Below are 12,251 nucleotides of genomic sequence, written 5' to 3'. Positions count from 1 at the left end.
GTGTTTGGAAGTGCATACTTTGAAAAAAATTCTTGAACGTCTAGAATCAGTGTTTCCTGCCATTAAGTAGATCAGGGTTCTGGCACCTGTTCTCTGTCCAGTTCATCCTCTCTCTTTTTGAGAGCATATTTCATTTGGACAAGGAAGGAACTACCTCTTCTCATGAAGATGTTTAAAATTTGTAATTTAGGGGGCACTTCTTCAGTGGCTGATCTTATAATTGAAGGTAAGACTTAAATAAGTGGGATTTGGGGGGCTAAAATTCTTCCACTTTTTGTTGTCCCTTTTAGTTTTATGTTTGTATCTATCTTTTATTACTTAAAAATACTTAGAGTTTCAACATGAAAATCCATTTCATTCATTAAATGTATTGTTTTCTCAAATTTATTTGAAAACTAGAGGACCGGTACACAAAATTTGTGCACTGTGTGGGAGATGGGGGTGTCCCTCAGTCCAGCCTGCACCCTTTCCAATCTGGGACTATTGGGGATGTCCAACTGTTGGTTTAGGCTTGACCCCTGTTGGACATCCCTCTCACAATCTGGGACTGCTGGCTCCTAACCACTCACCTGCCTGCCAGCCTGATCACCCCCTATCCACTTCCTTGCCCACCTGATTAACACCTAACTGCTCCCCCTGCTAATCCTATTGTCCCTAACTGCCCTCCCCTGCCGGCCTAGTCACCTCCAACTGCTGGCCTGATCACCCCTAATTGCTTCTACCTATCTGATTACCTCTAACAGGTTTCCCCTGAAGGCCTGATCGCACCCCCAACTGCCCTCCTCTGATTGGTCGGTTTCTATTCTAGTCAGCCTCCTATGCAGCCATTGGCTCCTCACAGCTGACCCAGATTGGGTTCTGATTGGTCAGTTTATATGCCAGTCAGCATCTCCAGGACTATCTCTGGCCCTGATCATAGAGGTGGGGCTGATCAGCAGCCACCCCAGGCTGCTGGTGAGTGGCTGAACTGCTGACCTCTGGGAAAGAGAGAGAGAGGCTTGGCTGCTGGCGAGGGAAAGAGAAGCAAGGTCTGATCACTCTGCTTCTCTATCCAGGCCTTGCCAGCAGCCGCTGCCACTGCTAATCGACCCCGCCTCTCTCTCTCTCAGAGGTCAGCAGTTTAGCCCTCTCACCTGCTGTGAATGCAGTCTGGTGAATGGTCAAGCCTCCCAGTCATTGCAGATATGACAGACCAGGGTTGTTTTTTTTTAATATATATTAGAATTTGAGGTCCATGTGCCACTTGTTTGGATAGCTAGCTATCTGGTTTGTGTAATTATTTGCGAGTATGTCATAGATAGTGGGATCTGAAGTCTTTATAGACTAATCCTTAGCTTTCAGCTACGGGTCCCAAATTACATAAATGGTACCCCCTGCCATTGTGCAGTGTATAACTCACATGGCGATATGTTACAACTCTGGTGATAACTGTCTGTTGAACTTGAAAGCAAGGGTATATATTTCCTGTCTTTGCACCAAGGGTTAAATGATACTCTGAAAACATTAGGCACTTTCCTAGGTACCTTTTAGACAGCCTGTAATTTTCCAAGGAAGGAAGGAATAATGACAACAATAACTTTTGCTTTCATTATGTCATTTCATCTTCATTATAACTATCTATTGTGAAGGATCTTTTACAGTCTCTGCAATTTTCCCTTTTCCAGAATGTCATACACTCAGAGTCATACAGTATGTACCCTTTTCAAACTGGCTTCTTTCATTTGCATTATCCATTTCAGTTTCCTCCATGTGCTTTCAAGGCTATAGACATTTGTTTTTTATTCAATTTATTGGGGTGACATTGCTTAATAAAGTTATATAGATTTCAAGTGTACAGTTCTATGATACATCATCTGTATGTTGCATATGTGCCCACCACCCAAAGTCAAATCTTCTAAGGCTCTTGACTTTTTAAAATGTATCAACAATATGTATTAAATACCTACTATGTGCCAGACTGAGTGATAGCTGTTGAGTACACTGCAGTAGACAAGACAGGCAAGATCACTGTCCTTGATCAAAGCTTCAGAACTGTCAGGTATTTAGTTCCCAGCAACAATAGCTTTCCCTAGGCAACAAAAACTGTGATTATTATTTTGAAGGTCTTCTCTTTCTTCCCTGAGGAAATCATTTGCTTATACATCAACGAGGAGGAGACCAATGAACCCACAAGTGATTTTCCCTGTTCCAGACTAACCAGTTCCTTCTCCCTAGTGTAACAGCAATGGGCCCTTCTGGCTCACAGTGCAGATCCTGCTCCAGCTCTTGGGGAACAGCCCTCAGCCAATGGCAAATGGGAGTTGAAGGACAAACACACCAGCTTCCCTGCTTCCTTGGGTGGGACAACTTTGATGCGTCCTGCTTGTCTTCCAGAGGTTCCCTGTGGGATTGAGCTGCAGGTGTCCTTAGTGGTACCCTGCTCATGAACATTTCCTTTCCTTTGCATTGTTTCCAGCTCTGTATGTTTTTCGTCCCTTTGATGGTTCATTTCTTCAGTCCTTGAACAGTACTTCCTGGTATCACATTTTACATGTCTAACATACCACATGTCTAACATACTTAAATCCTGTTTTTCAGGAACCCAGTCTAAGTCAGTAGGTCCTAGAAGTGATGCAAGGAAAGAGATCCTCGGAATGGGATTCTAGATTTGGATCAGGTTGCAACAAAGACCCTCTGCGTACTCTGAGCCAGAACTTGCCGAAGCTCTCCCTCTTGCTAGAGGAAGCCAGTCTCTAGTTGCCTGGAGATTGTGCAAAGGCCTTAGCTAGGGCAGATGCCTTGCAAGATGATGCTTGTCTGTGAGATCTTATTATGCCTCTCTTTATTGCTTCTAGACCAGTAATTAAAAGTCTTATTATGAGCCAAGCAGAGAAATACTGCTATGTGAAGAAAGGGATTGTTCACCAAAAGCATCACAGAACCTGGCAAATATGTAGCAGCAGGAGCTGGGAGAATTTGCCTGGATCTTGAAAATGCTCAAGTTGGGAGGACAGACCATAAGGCTGGATAGGGGAGAATTTACTAATATGAGTGCATTATTCAATGACTTAAGAATTAATATCCTGGTAGAATGCCTAGGACTATACCTAGTATATTGCGGGAATGGCTCCTTGAAACTTTAAAATGACAATGAGATGGAGATGCTAGAATTACTTAGAAAAAGATGAGGAAGTGAGTAAAAAAAGTCAAACACTCTAGAATCAAGAATGCAACTATTATGTAACCTCAGAGATACTACCAGCTAAAAATGTTCCCTGGTAGGGCTCAGGGGACACTCTCCTCACTGACATGATAAGAAATGTGCTCCTACATTCTGAGAAGCTCAGAACTGCATGTCTTCTATAGCAAGACTGATAGTAAGAGATGCCCCAGACTAGAGGTCAGACTGGCAGCACTAGATCGTCTGAGGCAATGAGGTGCAATTATGGCCACTGACATCAACTTGAATAAATCTTAGGGACCTATTGTTGATGGGGGAAAATTAGTCCCAGAAGAACACATCATTTATTTTGATTTTTAAGCATGCAAAACGAAAGTGTAAGTGTGTGTGTGTGTGTGTGTGTGTGTGTGTGATAGGTTAGTAAATAATAAACTAGAATAATAGTTTTGGGAAGGAGAGAGGAGAGAACAGGGTTTGAGAGAGATGCATAAGAGGACTTTTAAGATACTGATAATACATATTATCTTTCCAAAGCCAGGTGGTGAATACAATGATGTTCTTTTTATTGTTAATTTCTATACACATAAATTATACTTTTTCAATATATTTAATATTTTAAAAAATAACATAAAGAAATGCATGGCTTGGTTGGAATGTGTGTCGTCCTTACCATCTAACCACTGTGGGCTTGATTCCTGCCTGGATGCATGCATAGGTTCTGTACCCAACAAGGGCATGTTGAGACAACTGATCAATGTTTCTCTCACATAGATGTTTCTGTCTCTGTCTCTCTTTCCCTCACTCTGTCTCTCTGTCTGTCCGTCTGTCTCTCTCTCCTTTCTCTCTAAAATCAATAAACATACCTTCTGTGAATATTAGAAAAAAGAGAAAGAAATAAGGCCTAGCTATAATTCCTGCTGGTTGTGACTCTCAGTGGAGAGTATTGGAAGGAGGATGGATACTAGGTGTTGGCATCAGATAGCTCCAAATTCAAGCCACTTATTGGCTATACAACTCTAGGAAGTTACTGAGTCTGTGAGTGATGAATTTCTCACTAGTAAAATGATTTTGATAATATTGATCCAGCAGGGTAGTAGTAATTATTAAATGAGATTGTTTGCATAAATCTTATTGTAGTGCCTGGCACATAGCAGATGCTTATGAAATAAAAGTTACTATTCAATAACTTTGCCCACACTTTCCACTTCTTTCCCTTTTAGAAATTTTCCGTCTTTCTCATTTGACTTCATTCAACTTAGTTATTTGCTGCAATGCCCTAATCTATATGTAGGTATAAAAAGCCAGTGACTGTAACGCTGTAATGACTGTAACGCTGTAATGACTGTAACAACAGGTCACTATGAAGCCCAGTGTGGCCAGAGAACAGGCCCAATTGAGGGGCGGGACTGGCGGCCAACATCTCTCGGCCCCTCCCCCTGGCCGGCCCCAACCCTGATTGGCTTCTCCCACCCGTAGTCCTTCCCCCTAGCTTGCCCCACCCCCTGATCGGGCTGCCCCACCCTGATTGGCCCATAGTCCCTCCCTCCAGCTAACCCCATGATCATCCCCCTACCCCAAACGGGTTATAACCCATTGAACAAAAATAGAAACCCATGAGCTTATACTGACACATACATTCTGAGAGAGAGAGAGAGAGAGGGAGAGACAGAGAGACAGAGAGAGAGAGGTAGAGAGAGAGAGAGATTAAAGTTTGATTAGAAAGAGTATTTATTTAGATTTAAAGTTAGATTTATTTAGATTTAAGGTATCTCCTCAAAAAGTTAATACTTATTAATTCAAAATAGAAAAAAAATGTAACTTCATTTTTGATCTACTTCATTGTGGAGAAGCCTGGTAGACACCATTTAACCAAGTGATTGACGTAGACATCATCAGTAATAGGACCAACTGAAACTGAGTATCACCTGATGAAATTCTAGGAACACAGCCTCACTTTGGTGATATTCCTGCTAATCACAAACACACCCAAATTGAGTGATATTCCACAAAATAATTAGTTGTAATCTTCAAAAGTATCAAGATCATAAAAGTTAAAGATTGAGGAAGCATTTCAGAGTCAAAGATATGTGACAATTCAGTGCCACACACATTCTTAAATGTATCCTTTATTTTGCTATGAATATATTACTGTGGCAATTGATGAAATGTAATGGGGGCCTCAGGACTAGGTAGTAGTGCTTATCAATATTAATTTCTTGATTTTGATGGTTATATTGCAATTGTGTGGGAGAATGTCCTACACACACACACCCTTTAGTATTTGGGGGTGATGGGTCATCAAGTTGGCAACTTACTCCCAAATAGTTCAAGAGAAAAAAAATTCTTTATACTGTCCTTATAAGTTTTCTATAAGTTTCAGATTGTTTTAAAAATAAATAAAAACAATACTTATTTTTGTTTTAAAAGGAAAATGAATATTCAATCATTCTTACACATGGGCCTAAGATGCCACTAATAAGATGTGTTTTGCAGTGATAATGTAAGCGATCATCTGGAAGATCACAAATTTATTTATTTTAAAAATGTTACTGAAATTAAGTTGCTAAAACTTTTAAACTATAAGAAGCAAAAAGAAGCTTCTATATACGACTGATATTTGTATGCAAAACAATGGGGAAAATTGCTATTTTAAACAAATACTTAAGGTAGATATTTCTGGGATTTAGACAGTGACATTTCATCTCTGGGTTAGAGGGTCATTTTAAGAAAAACACCTTTAAGGGCGTTATGGAGTGTTCACATGTTGAAAATTCTCCATCCCTTACCCCCTGCCATGTGATGTACTAAGAGCTGAGGCCTTTGGGAGGTGATTAGGATTGATGATACCATGAAGGCAGAGCTCTCACAAGTGGGATTAGCGCCCTTATGAGTTAGGAGGTTGCTATTTTTTGCTCTCCATCACGCGATGATACAATGAAAAGTTGACAGTCTGACTCAGAACGGGGCACTAATCAGAATTGGACCATGCTGGCATCCTGAGCTCAAACTTCCAGCCTCTAGAGTTGTGGAAAATTAATTCTGTTGTTTGTAAGCGACCTAGTCTATGGTATTTTCTTATAGCAGTCACAAGAAAGACAAAATGTGTCAGATACTGTTAATGTCCTACTACTTATCTATTTCCCCCAACCATCCTTATAAACAGAATTCTAACCTTGCTTTGAGCAACAATGCCCAGCTAAAATACTCCTCAGCCTTCTTTAGATCTTGTCCCCAAGGTACCACTCTATCAATAAGACCTAAACAGAAGTGTGCTGGAAACATTGGGAAAAGAAAGCACATTTCCTCGTATAGGCACCACCCTTTCCTCCTCCTTCTAGTCTGCAATGTGGATGTGACTCCTAAGGAACAGCAGCAGCCTCTTTGTGACACAGGTTTGGTGATGCAAGTTGCAATGACATGAATAGCAATAAGGATGCAAGGGAAGAAAAATAGCCTGGATCCCTTGATGGCATTATTGAGCTTCTGTGCCTGTGCCAATCTTGGGCTCTCTACTAGCATGTTCTTTATTAAGAGAAACATTGTTTATGCCACTTGGAGTATGTTATTTGCATCTGTACACATTGTTAACAACAAATTTTTTAAATTAATATACTAGAGGCCCTGTGAACAAATTTGTGCACAGGCTGAGTTCCTAGGCCTGGCCAGTGACCAGGGCTGATTGGGGCCATCTTGTCCAGTCTTGATTGGGACTGATTGGGGCTTGCTGACTGGGGAAGGGACCACAGGAGGTTGGCCGGCCATGGGAACGCAATGACCACCAGAGGGCAGCTCCTGCATTGAGCACCTGCCCCCAGTGGTCAGTGCATGTCATAGCAACTGGTCAAAAGTCACTTAGGCTTTTAGATTTTTTTAGAGAGATGGGGAGGGATAGTTAGAAACATTTATGAGAGAGGAACATTGATCAGCTGCTTCCTGCATGCCGCCTACTGGGGATCAAGACTGCAAGCCAGGCTTGTGCCCTGACCAGAAATGGAACCAGGGACCTCTTGGTACATGGGTTAACACTCAACCACTGAATCACCCTGGCCAGAATGAAGAGCTTTCTAGTAAAAGATTGAGAACCAATAGTTGATTTATGCAATAAAGTAAAAGGAATCTTGCACTTAAGGAGACTGTTGGGATTGAGAAGCAAATACAGGGCGATAGGAAGAGACTTAAGACATAATCAGTGAGTTCTGGCTAGTGTGTCTCAGTTGACTGGGCATTGTCCCATGCACCAAAATGTTGCTGGTTTGATTCCTGGTCAGAGCACATGCCGGGTTTCAGGCTCGATCCCACCTAGGGGCAAGGCAGCCCATCAATGTTTCCCTCTTTTCTTTCCTTCCTTCCTCTCTAAAAAAATCAATAATGATAAAAAGACATTATCAGTGAGAAATTCCCCAAGGTTGCAATGGGCAACAGTTTTAGAAAAAGTAATATCTGACATTGAATTTAAAGTTGTTTCCTCTGATGTAAGTTGGTTCTTATAACAATTTGTTACCTCTCAACCTAAAAGTCCACTACATAGGACAGTTTTATGTTAATGAAATGGAAATAATAGTGTCCAGTGTGGGGCAAAGTATTAAAATTCTTTGAGGATGCTAGCAACAGTGGAGAGAGCTGGCTTTGAACTTTTCATAACATATTAGGTGGTAAGTCATGACACTTTATTTGGTTACTAGAGGCCCAATGCATGAAATTCATGCATGGATAGGGTCCCTAGGCCTGGCTGGCGATCAGGACTGATCTGTGGGGCAACTGGCAGGGCGATTGGGGGCCCCCACTGGGACCCAACTTGGATGGCCTGGGGTCTGTGGGCTGGGGGTAGCTCCTGCATTGAGTGTCTGCCCCCTGGAGGTCAGTGTGCATCATAGTGACCGGTTGTTCTGCTGTTCAGTCAATTTGCATATTAGGCTTTTATTATATAGGTTTAAAAGAAATGTCAACCCTGGAATGAAAGGCTGGAGAACCTGAGGATATCTTGCCTATTTGTTGAAAAGGAAGCATTAAAAGCCTGGAGGGTGCTGATATTCTAATGTGTGGTACTTCTTTCACATAAGAGACAATCCCTAAAAGTTCTTTTATCATTCAGATTTGAACTCAGAAATTGTGTTTCTATAAAAACAGTGTAACAAAAAAGGATAGCTCCTTAAGTCTGCTATTTATTCAAGTTTATGATATGCATATCCACTTCCAGGTATATACTACACAGAAACTGATATAGACATGATAGAATACATATGAAGAATGTTCACAGCAGCATTTATAACAGTTCCAAACTAGAAACAACCAGGATATCCATCAACAATAGAATGGCTAAATAAATCATGGCATGTAATATTCAGCAATTAAAATGAACAAATTAAAGCTATATGAACAACCTGAACAACATATGGATTAAAAACAATGTTGAGCTAAAGTGGTAAGTACCAGTGATATAGATTACATATTAGGTTTTTCCATTTAGTAAAGTTCAAAAGAAAGGACAAAACCAAACGATATACTGTTTAGGGATGCATGTAAAACAAGAGAGAAAAACAAGGAAATACTTATCACAGAGGATAAGTATCACTTATCACTAAAAAAGAGGGGATGAGTTGTGTTCAGGAAGGTCAACAGGGGGATTCTGGGGTGCTGGCAATGTTCCATTTCTTGATCTGTTTGATCACATGAAGGTTTATTTTATAATTACTCATTATACTGAGTAACTGCTTTATGGATCTTAATGTATATTTCACAATAAAATTTATAAAAGTAACTGAATACTATTGTATAAGTAGTATTTGTAGAAAGAAATTTTGCCAGATAATTAAAAAATCTTTAATAGTAAAAATCAATGATGTGGGCTAATAAAACACTGATTAATTCCTCATAAGAGCTTTCTAGTGTAGGAGAAAAATATCCCTTTCTCATATTTTAACAAAGAAAGCAGATCTCTATCAGAAACAAATTGATGAACCAGGAAAGAAAACTGTTACCTAAAACTCCAGTTTTTTGAATTTTGAAAACTAGCTGTGTTCTCCTCTGGATTAATTAATAAAAAATAAAGAACTAAAAAGTTGCAGACCAAGTTGGATATGTATAAACTTCCTCTTTTCCAGTCACCAGTTCCAGCTGTTTCCTCTGGTTATCACGCTGGGTGGTGAGGTTTAGTGTAGCTGGTTCTTTTTCTGTAGGTTGTAAGTGGTGGGTGGCGGACGGCTCCCCGGGGTGCCGTTCTGTCTTCAGCACTAAGGTTCTAAGATCAGGTTGCTGAAAAAGTCCATCTGGTACACACTTTCCTTAAGGTATACTTTACTAGGTTGCACTCTTTTTATTCAAAACCCATGAAACTGCCCTAGCTGATGTGGCTCAGTTGGTTGGAGCACTGTCCAGTACACTGGAAGGTGGCAGGTTCTATTCTGGTCAGGGCACCTACCTAGGTGTTGGATCCAGGGTCAGGGCATGTATGGGAGGCGACCAATCAATGCTTCTTTCTCTCTTCTCTCTAAAACCAATGGGGGAAAAATACTATAAAAACCTCTCAGTACTAAAATGTGAGGTGCTCAGCTTCACAAAACCCCCTAAATCTGTGCATTTTGTTCCTTCAATTTCCATCAGGAAATTTGGAAGATAGGCAAAACCATAAAATATTAGTCTTGTAGCCATATGGGGCCATCACTTGATGGTCTGATTCTCTGTGGGTCTTATTTGGAAGAACATAAACAAGGCAGGTTATGAAAAGACAGTCAAATTCAGGGTAGCTTAAGCAGGACAGTTCACCTGGCTCTTGGAATTTAGGCTCAAAAGCAGTTGGGCAGCTGCTACTTTGTCTCCTCTTGCTTCTGCAACACCCTCTCCCCAGTCCCATTACTTTTTCTGGAGGATTTTAATAACAATGAGTCTTGGGATTTATCCAGTTATACGTTTCCTTGGTCTACTATTTCCCTATGGAGGCAGCGGTAGCTGCAGAAACCCCAAGCTCCACCAGCCTGCCTATAAAAACTTGCTCCTCATCCCCCTGAGGCAGAAAGACTTGAAATATCCAGTATTGCTCCTTCCAGAGGAAGTTCCAGAGGAAGTAGGGCTGCCTGGGACCAACGACAGAACTGTGGAATCTGCTTCCTTTCATCATTGCTGCTGCTTTTATCTCATTCTCACACTATTCACCAGGACAGGTTCACCTGAGGATTCTGGTCTTTTCACATAATTTTTTTTTTTTTCCCCCTAGAGAACTACCCTTTAAACTTCATGTTTTTTTTTTTTTTTTTTTTTTTTTACTTGAATTTACTTTCCAGGATAACATCGGTATGAAAAGCTGCACAACAGTTAATAGTATTTACGTTAGAGAGTAAATAGCCTTTGAAATGCAGGCCACAATTTCCAGGTGACGGTTATGTATACCGATTCACAACCAAGGGCAGTTCTCCCGAGCTTCAAATCACAAGCACGAGTGATTTCTAGGAGTGAGGCGCTATTCAATTTCCCCCCACGGAAAACGGTCACAATTCCTTCCACAATATCCATGAGGATGACTCCTTTCTCTCGCCCTGGCAAGGCGCCTCCTTTTTTCTAGAAAGACTCAGGCTATGACTCGGTACTCTAGCCGCACCCTCATTTCCTTTGGGGTGAGGGAAGGGGGGGGTTTGGAGGGTGCAGAAAGGATGGATTACACCTCTCATCTTTACAATGCTATGCAGTTAACAAAGCGTGTTATAGTAATAGTAATAGGGATAAAATACAATATAGACTAAGTATTAAAGTGTGGAATTGAAGTGTGCTATCTGAAAGTATGGTATGGAATGTAACCAAATTGATAAGCATCCTTGAGTGGCCTGTATGTAGAAAATAGATAAAGTGATCTGTACCCCATATGTAAGACCAGATAGCAAGGCTCCTGGGACCTGCTGATAAGACACACTGAAGACGCCCATCTGAGCACTGAAGACACATCTGAGCACATAAAAGGAGCAAGCCCCAGAGGAGGTCAGAGATGCTCTTTCTGCTCCTCCACAGAAGGTCGCTCTCCACTTTCCCTACCTGCACCTGTCAAGCTCTGCCGGAGCCGCTGAGCCAACACGAGGGGCCTCAACTGAAGCCAAGCTGCAGCTGCAACGTCCTCTGTCCTCTGTGAACCGTGTGTGTCTGTCAGTACGGATCCCCGGGTGGCCTGCCGAGGTCTGGAACCCACCAGGACTCCGGTAAATAAACCGTGTGTGATTCATGCACTGCATATTTGTCTCCTGTGTAATTTATGCTCCGTGGATTATTAATTAAGTACGTTGGATCGTACGTGTCAGATTACTGGCTGAGGCACCCTAGGTCACCTGTGCATACGTCCCTGCCTTATGGGATCATTGGGACAAAGCGCTAGCACTCATCCACTCCTCTGAGCTCCGCGAGTGTTCGTTCACTCCTTCCTTTCATTCATTCACTAAACATCTACACGGTCCGACTCCACGTTCCCCGGCGCTGGGTCGCGCCCTGCACCGCGGAAAGGGTGGGGCGCTCGCTCCCGGGAGCAGGTGCAGCGCGCGGACCAGGCAGCGGGACAACTTCTCGCTCAGTCAGTACAGCTTCTCAAAGGCCTGTTGGGGGCCCCCACGGCCTCACCTTCAGGGGGTGCGCACCCGAGCGTGGCCGCGCGGCCGGGGCCGCCCTCCTCCCGGCTCCCAAAGGAGCAGCCGCCACCTGCCCTGAAGGAAACCGCTAAAGCGCAAGCCCTCTCCGCCCGCCGCCCTTGGGCCGGGGTGAGATCCGGCGGCCGCTCCGGCTCCTCTCGGCTCCTCCCCTTCCTCTCTTCAGTTCTGACGCGACCGCAGAGGCGGCGGCGGCGGCTGCGGCGGCGGCGACGAGCCCAGCGGCCCGAGGCGCACCCACCCGCTCGCCAGCCCCGACTTCCTCTTCCTTCCGACCGTCATCGGAGCGCGCCCGCGTCGCCGCCGGGGCGGGGCGGAGCGGCTGGGAAGGGGAGCCCAGGCTCGCGAAGGACGCCTCTCGCGGGGAGCGAAGGGAGGGGCGGGGCGCGGTTGCTAGGCGACTGACGTCATCGGCGCGCGCCCGCTCCCCTCCCGCCCCTCTCTCTGGAGTGAGGCGAGAGAGCCCCGCACAG

General features: G+C 43.3%; 1 long non-coding RNA gene across 2 annotated transcripts; it reads right to left on the bottom strand.

The window, feature by feature from the left end:
- Positions 1-8,316: 8,316 nt before the first annotated feature.
- LOC118711842 lies at positions 8,317-12,046 on the bottom strand. Of its 2 annotated transcripts, none has more exons than XR_006740700.1 (2): positions 11,575-12,046; positions 8,317-9,845 (listed from the first exon to the last, which is right to left on the bottom strand). It is a non-coding gene; the product is annotated as an uncharacterized LOC118711842 (long non-coding RNA). The 2 variants fall into 2 exon arrangements; XR_006740701.1 differs by having other exon boundaries at positions 11,753-12,046.
- Positions 12,047-12,251: the final 205 nt, after the last annotated feature.

This window comes from Pipistrellus kuhlii, unplaced genomic scaffold (assembly GCF_014108245.1).
Source record: "Pipistrellus kuhlii isolate mPipKuh1 unplaced genomic scaffold, mPipKuh1.p scaffold_m20_p_8, whole genome shotgun sequence".
Taxonomy (NCBI): domain Eukaryota; kingdom Metazoa; phylum Chordata; class Mammalia; order Chiroptera; family Vespertilionidae; genus Pipistrellus; species Pipistrellus kuhlii.
Note: the sequence above shows the minus strand (reverse complement) of the source record. Positions and strands in the feature narration are given on the sequence as shown.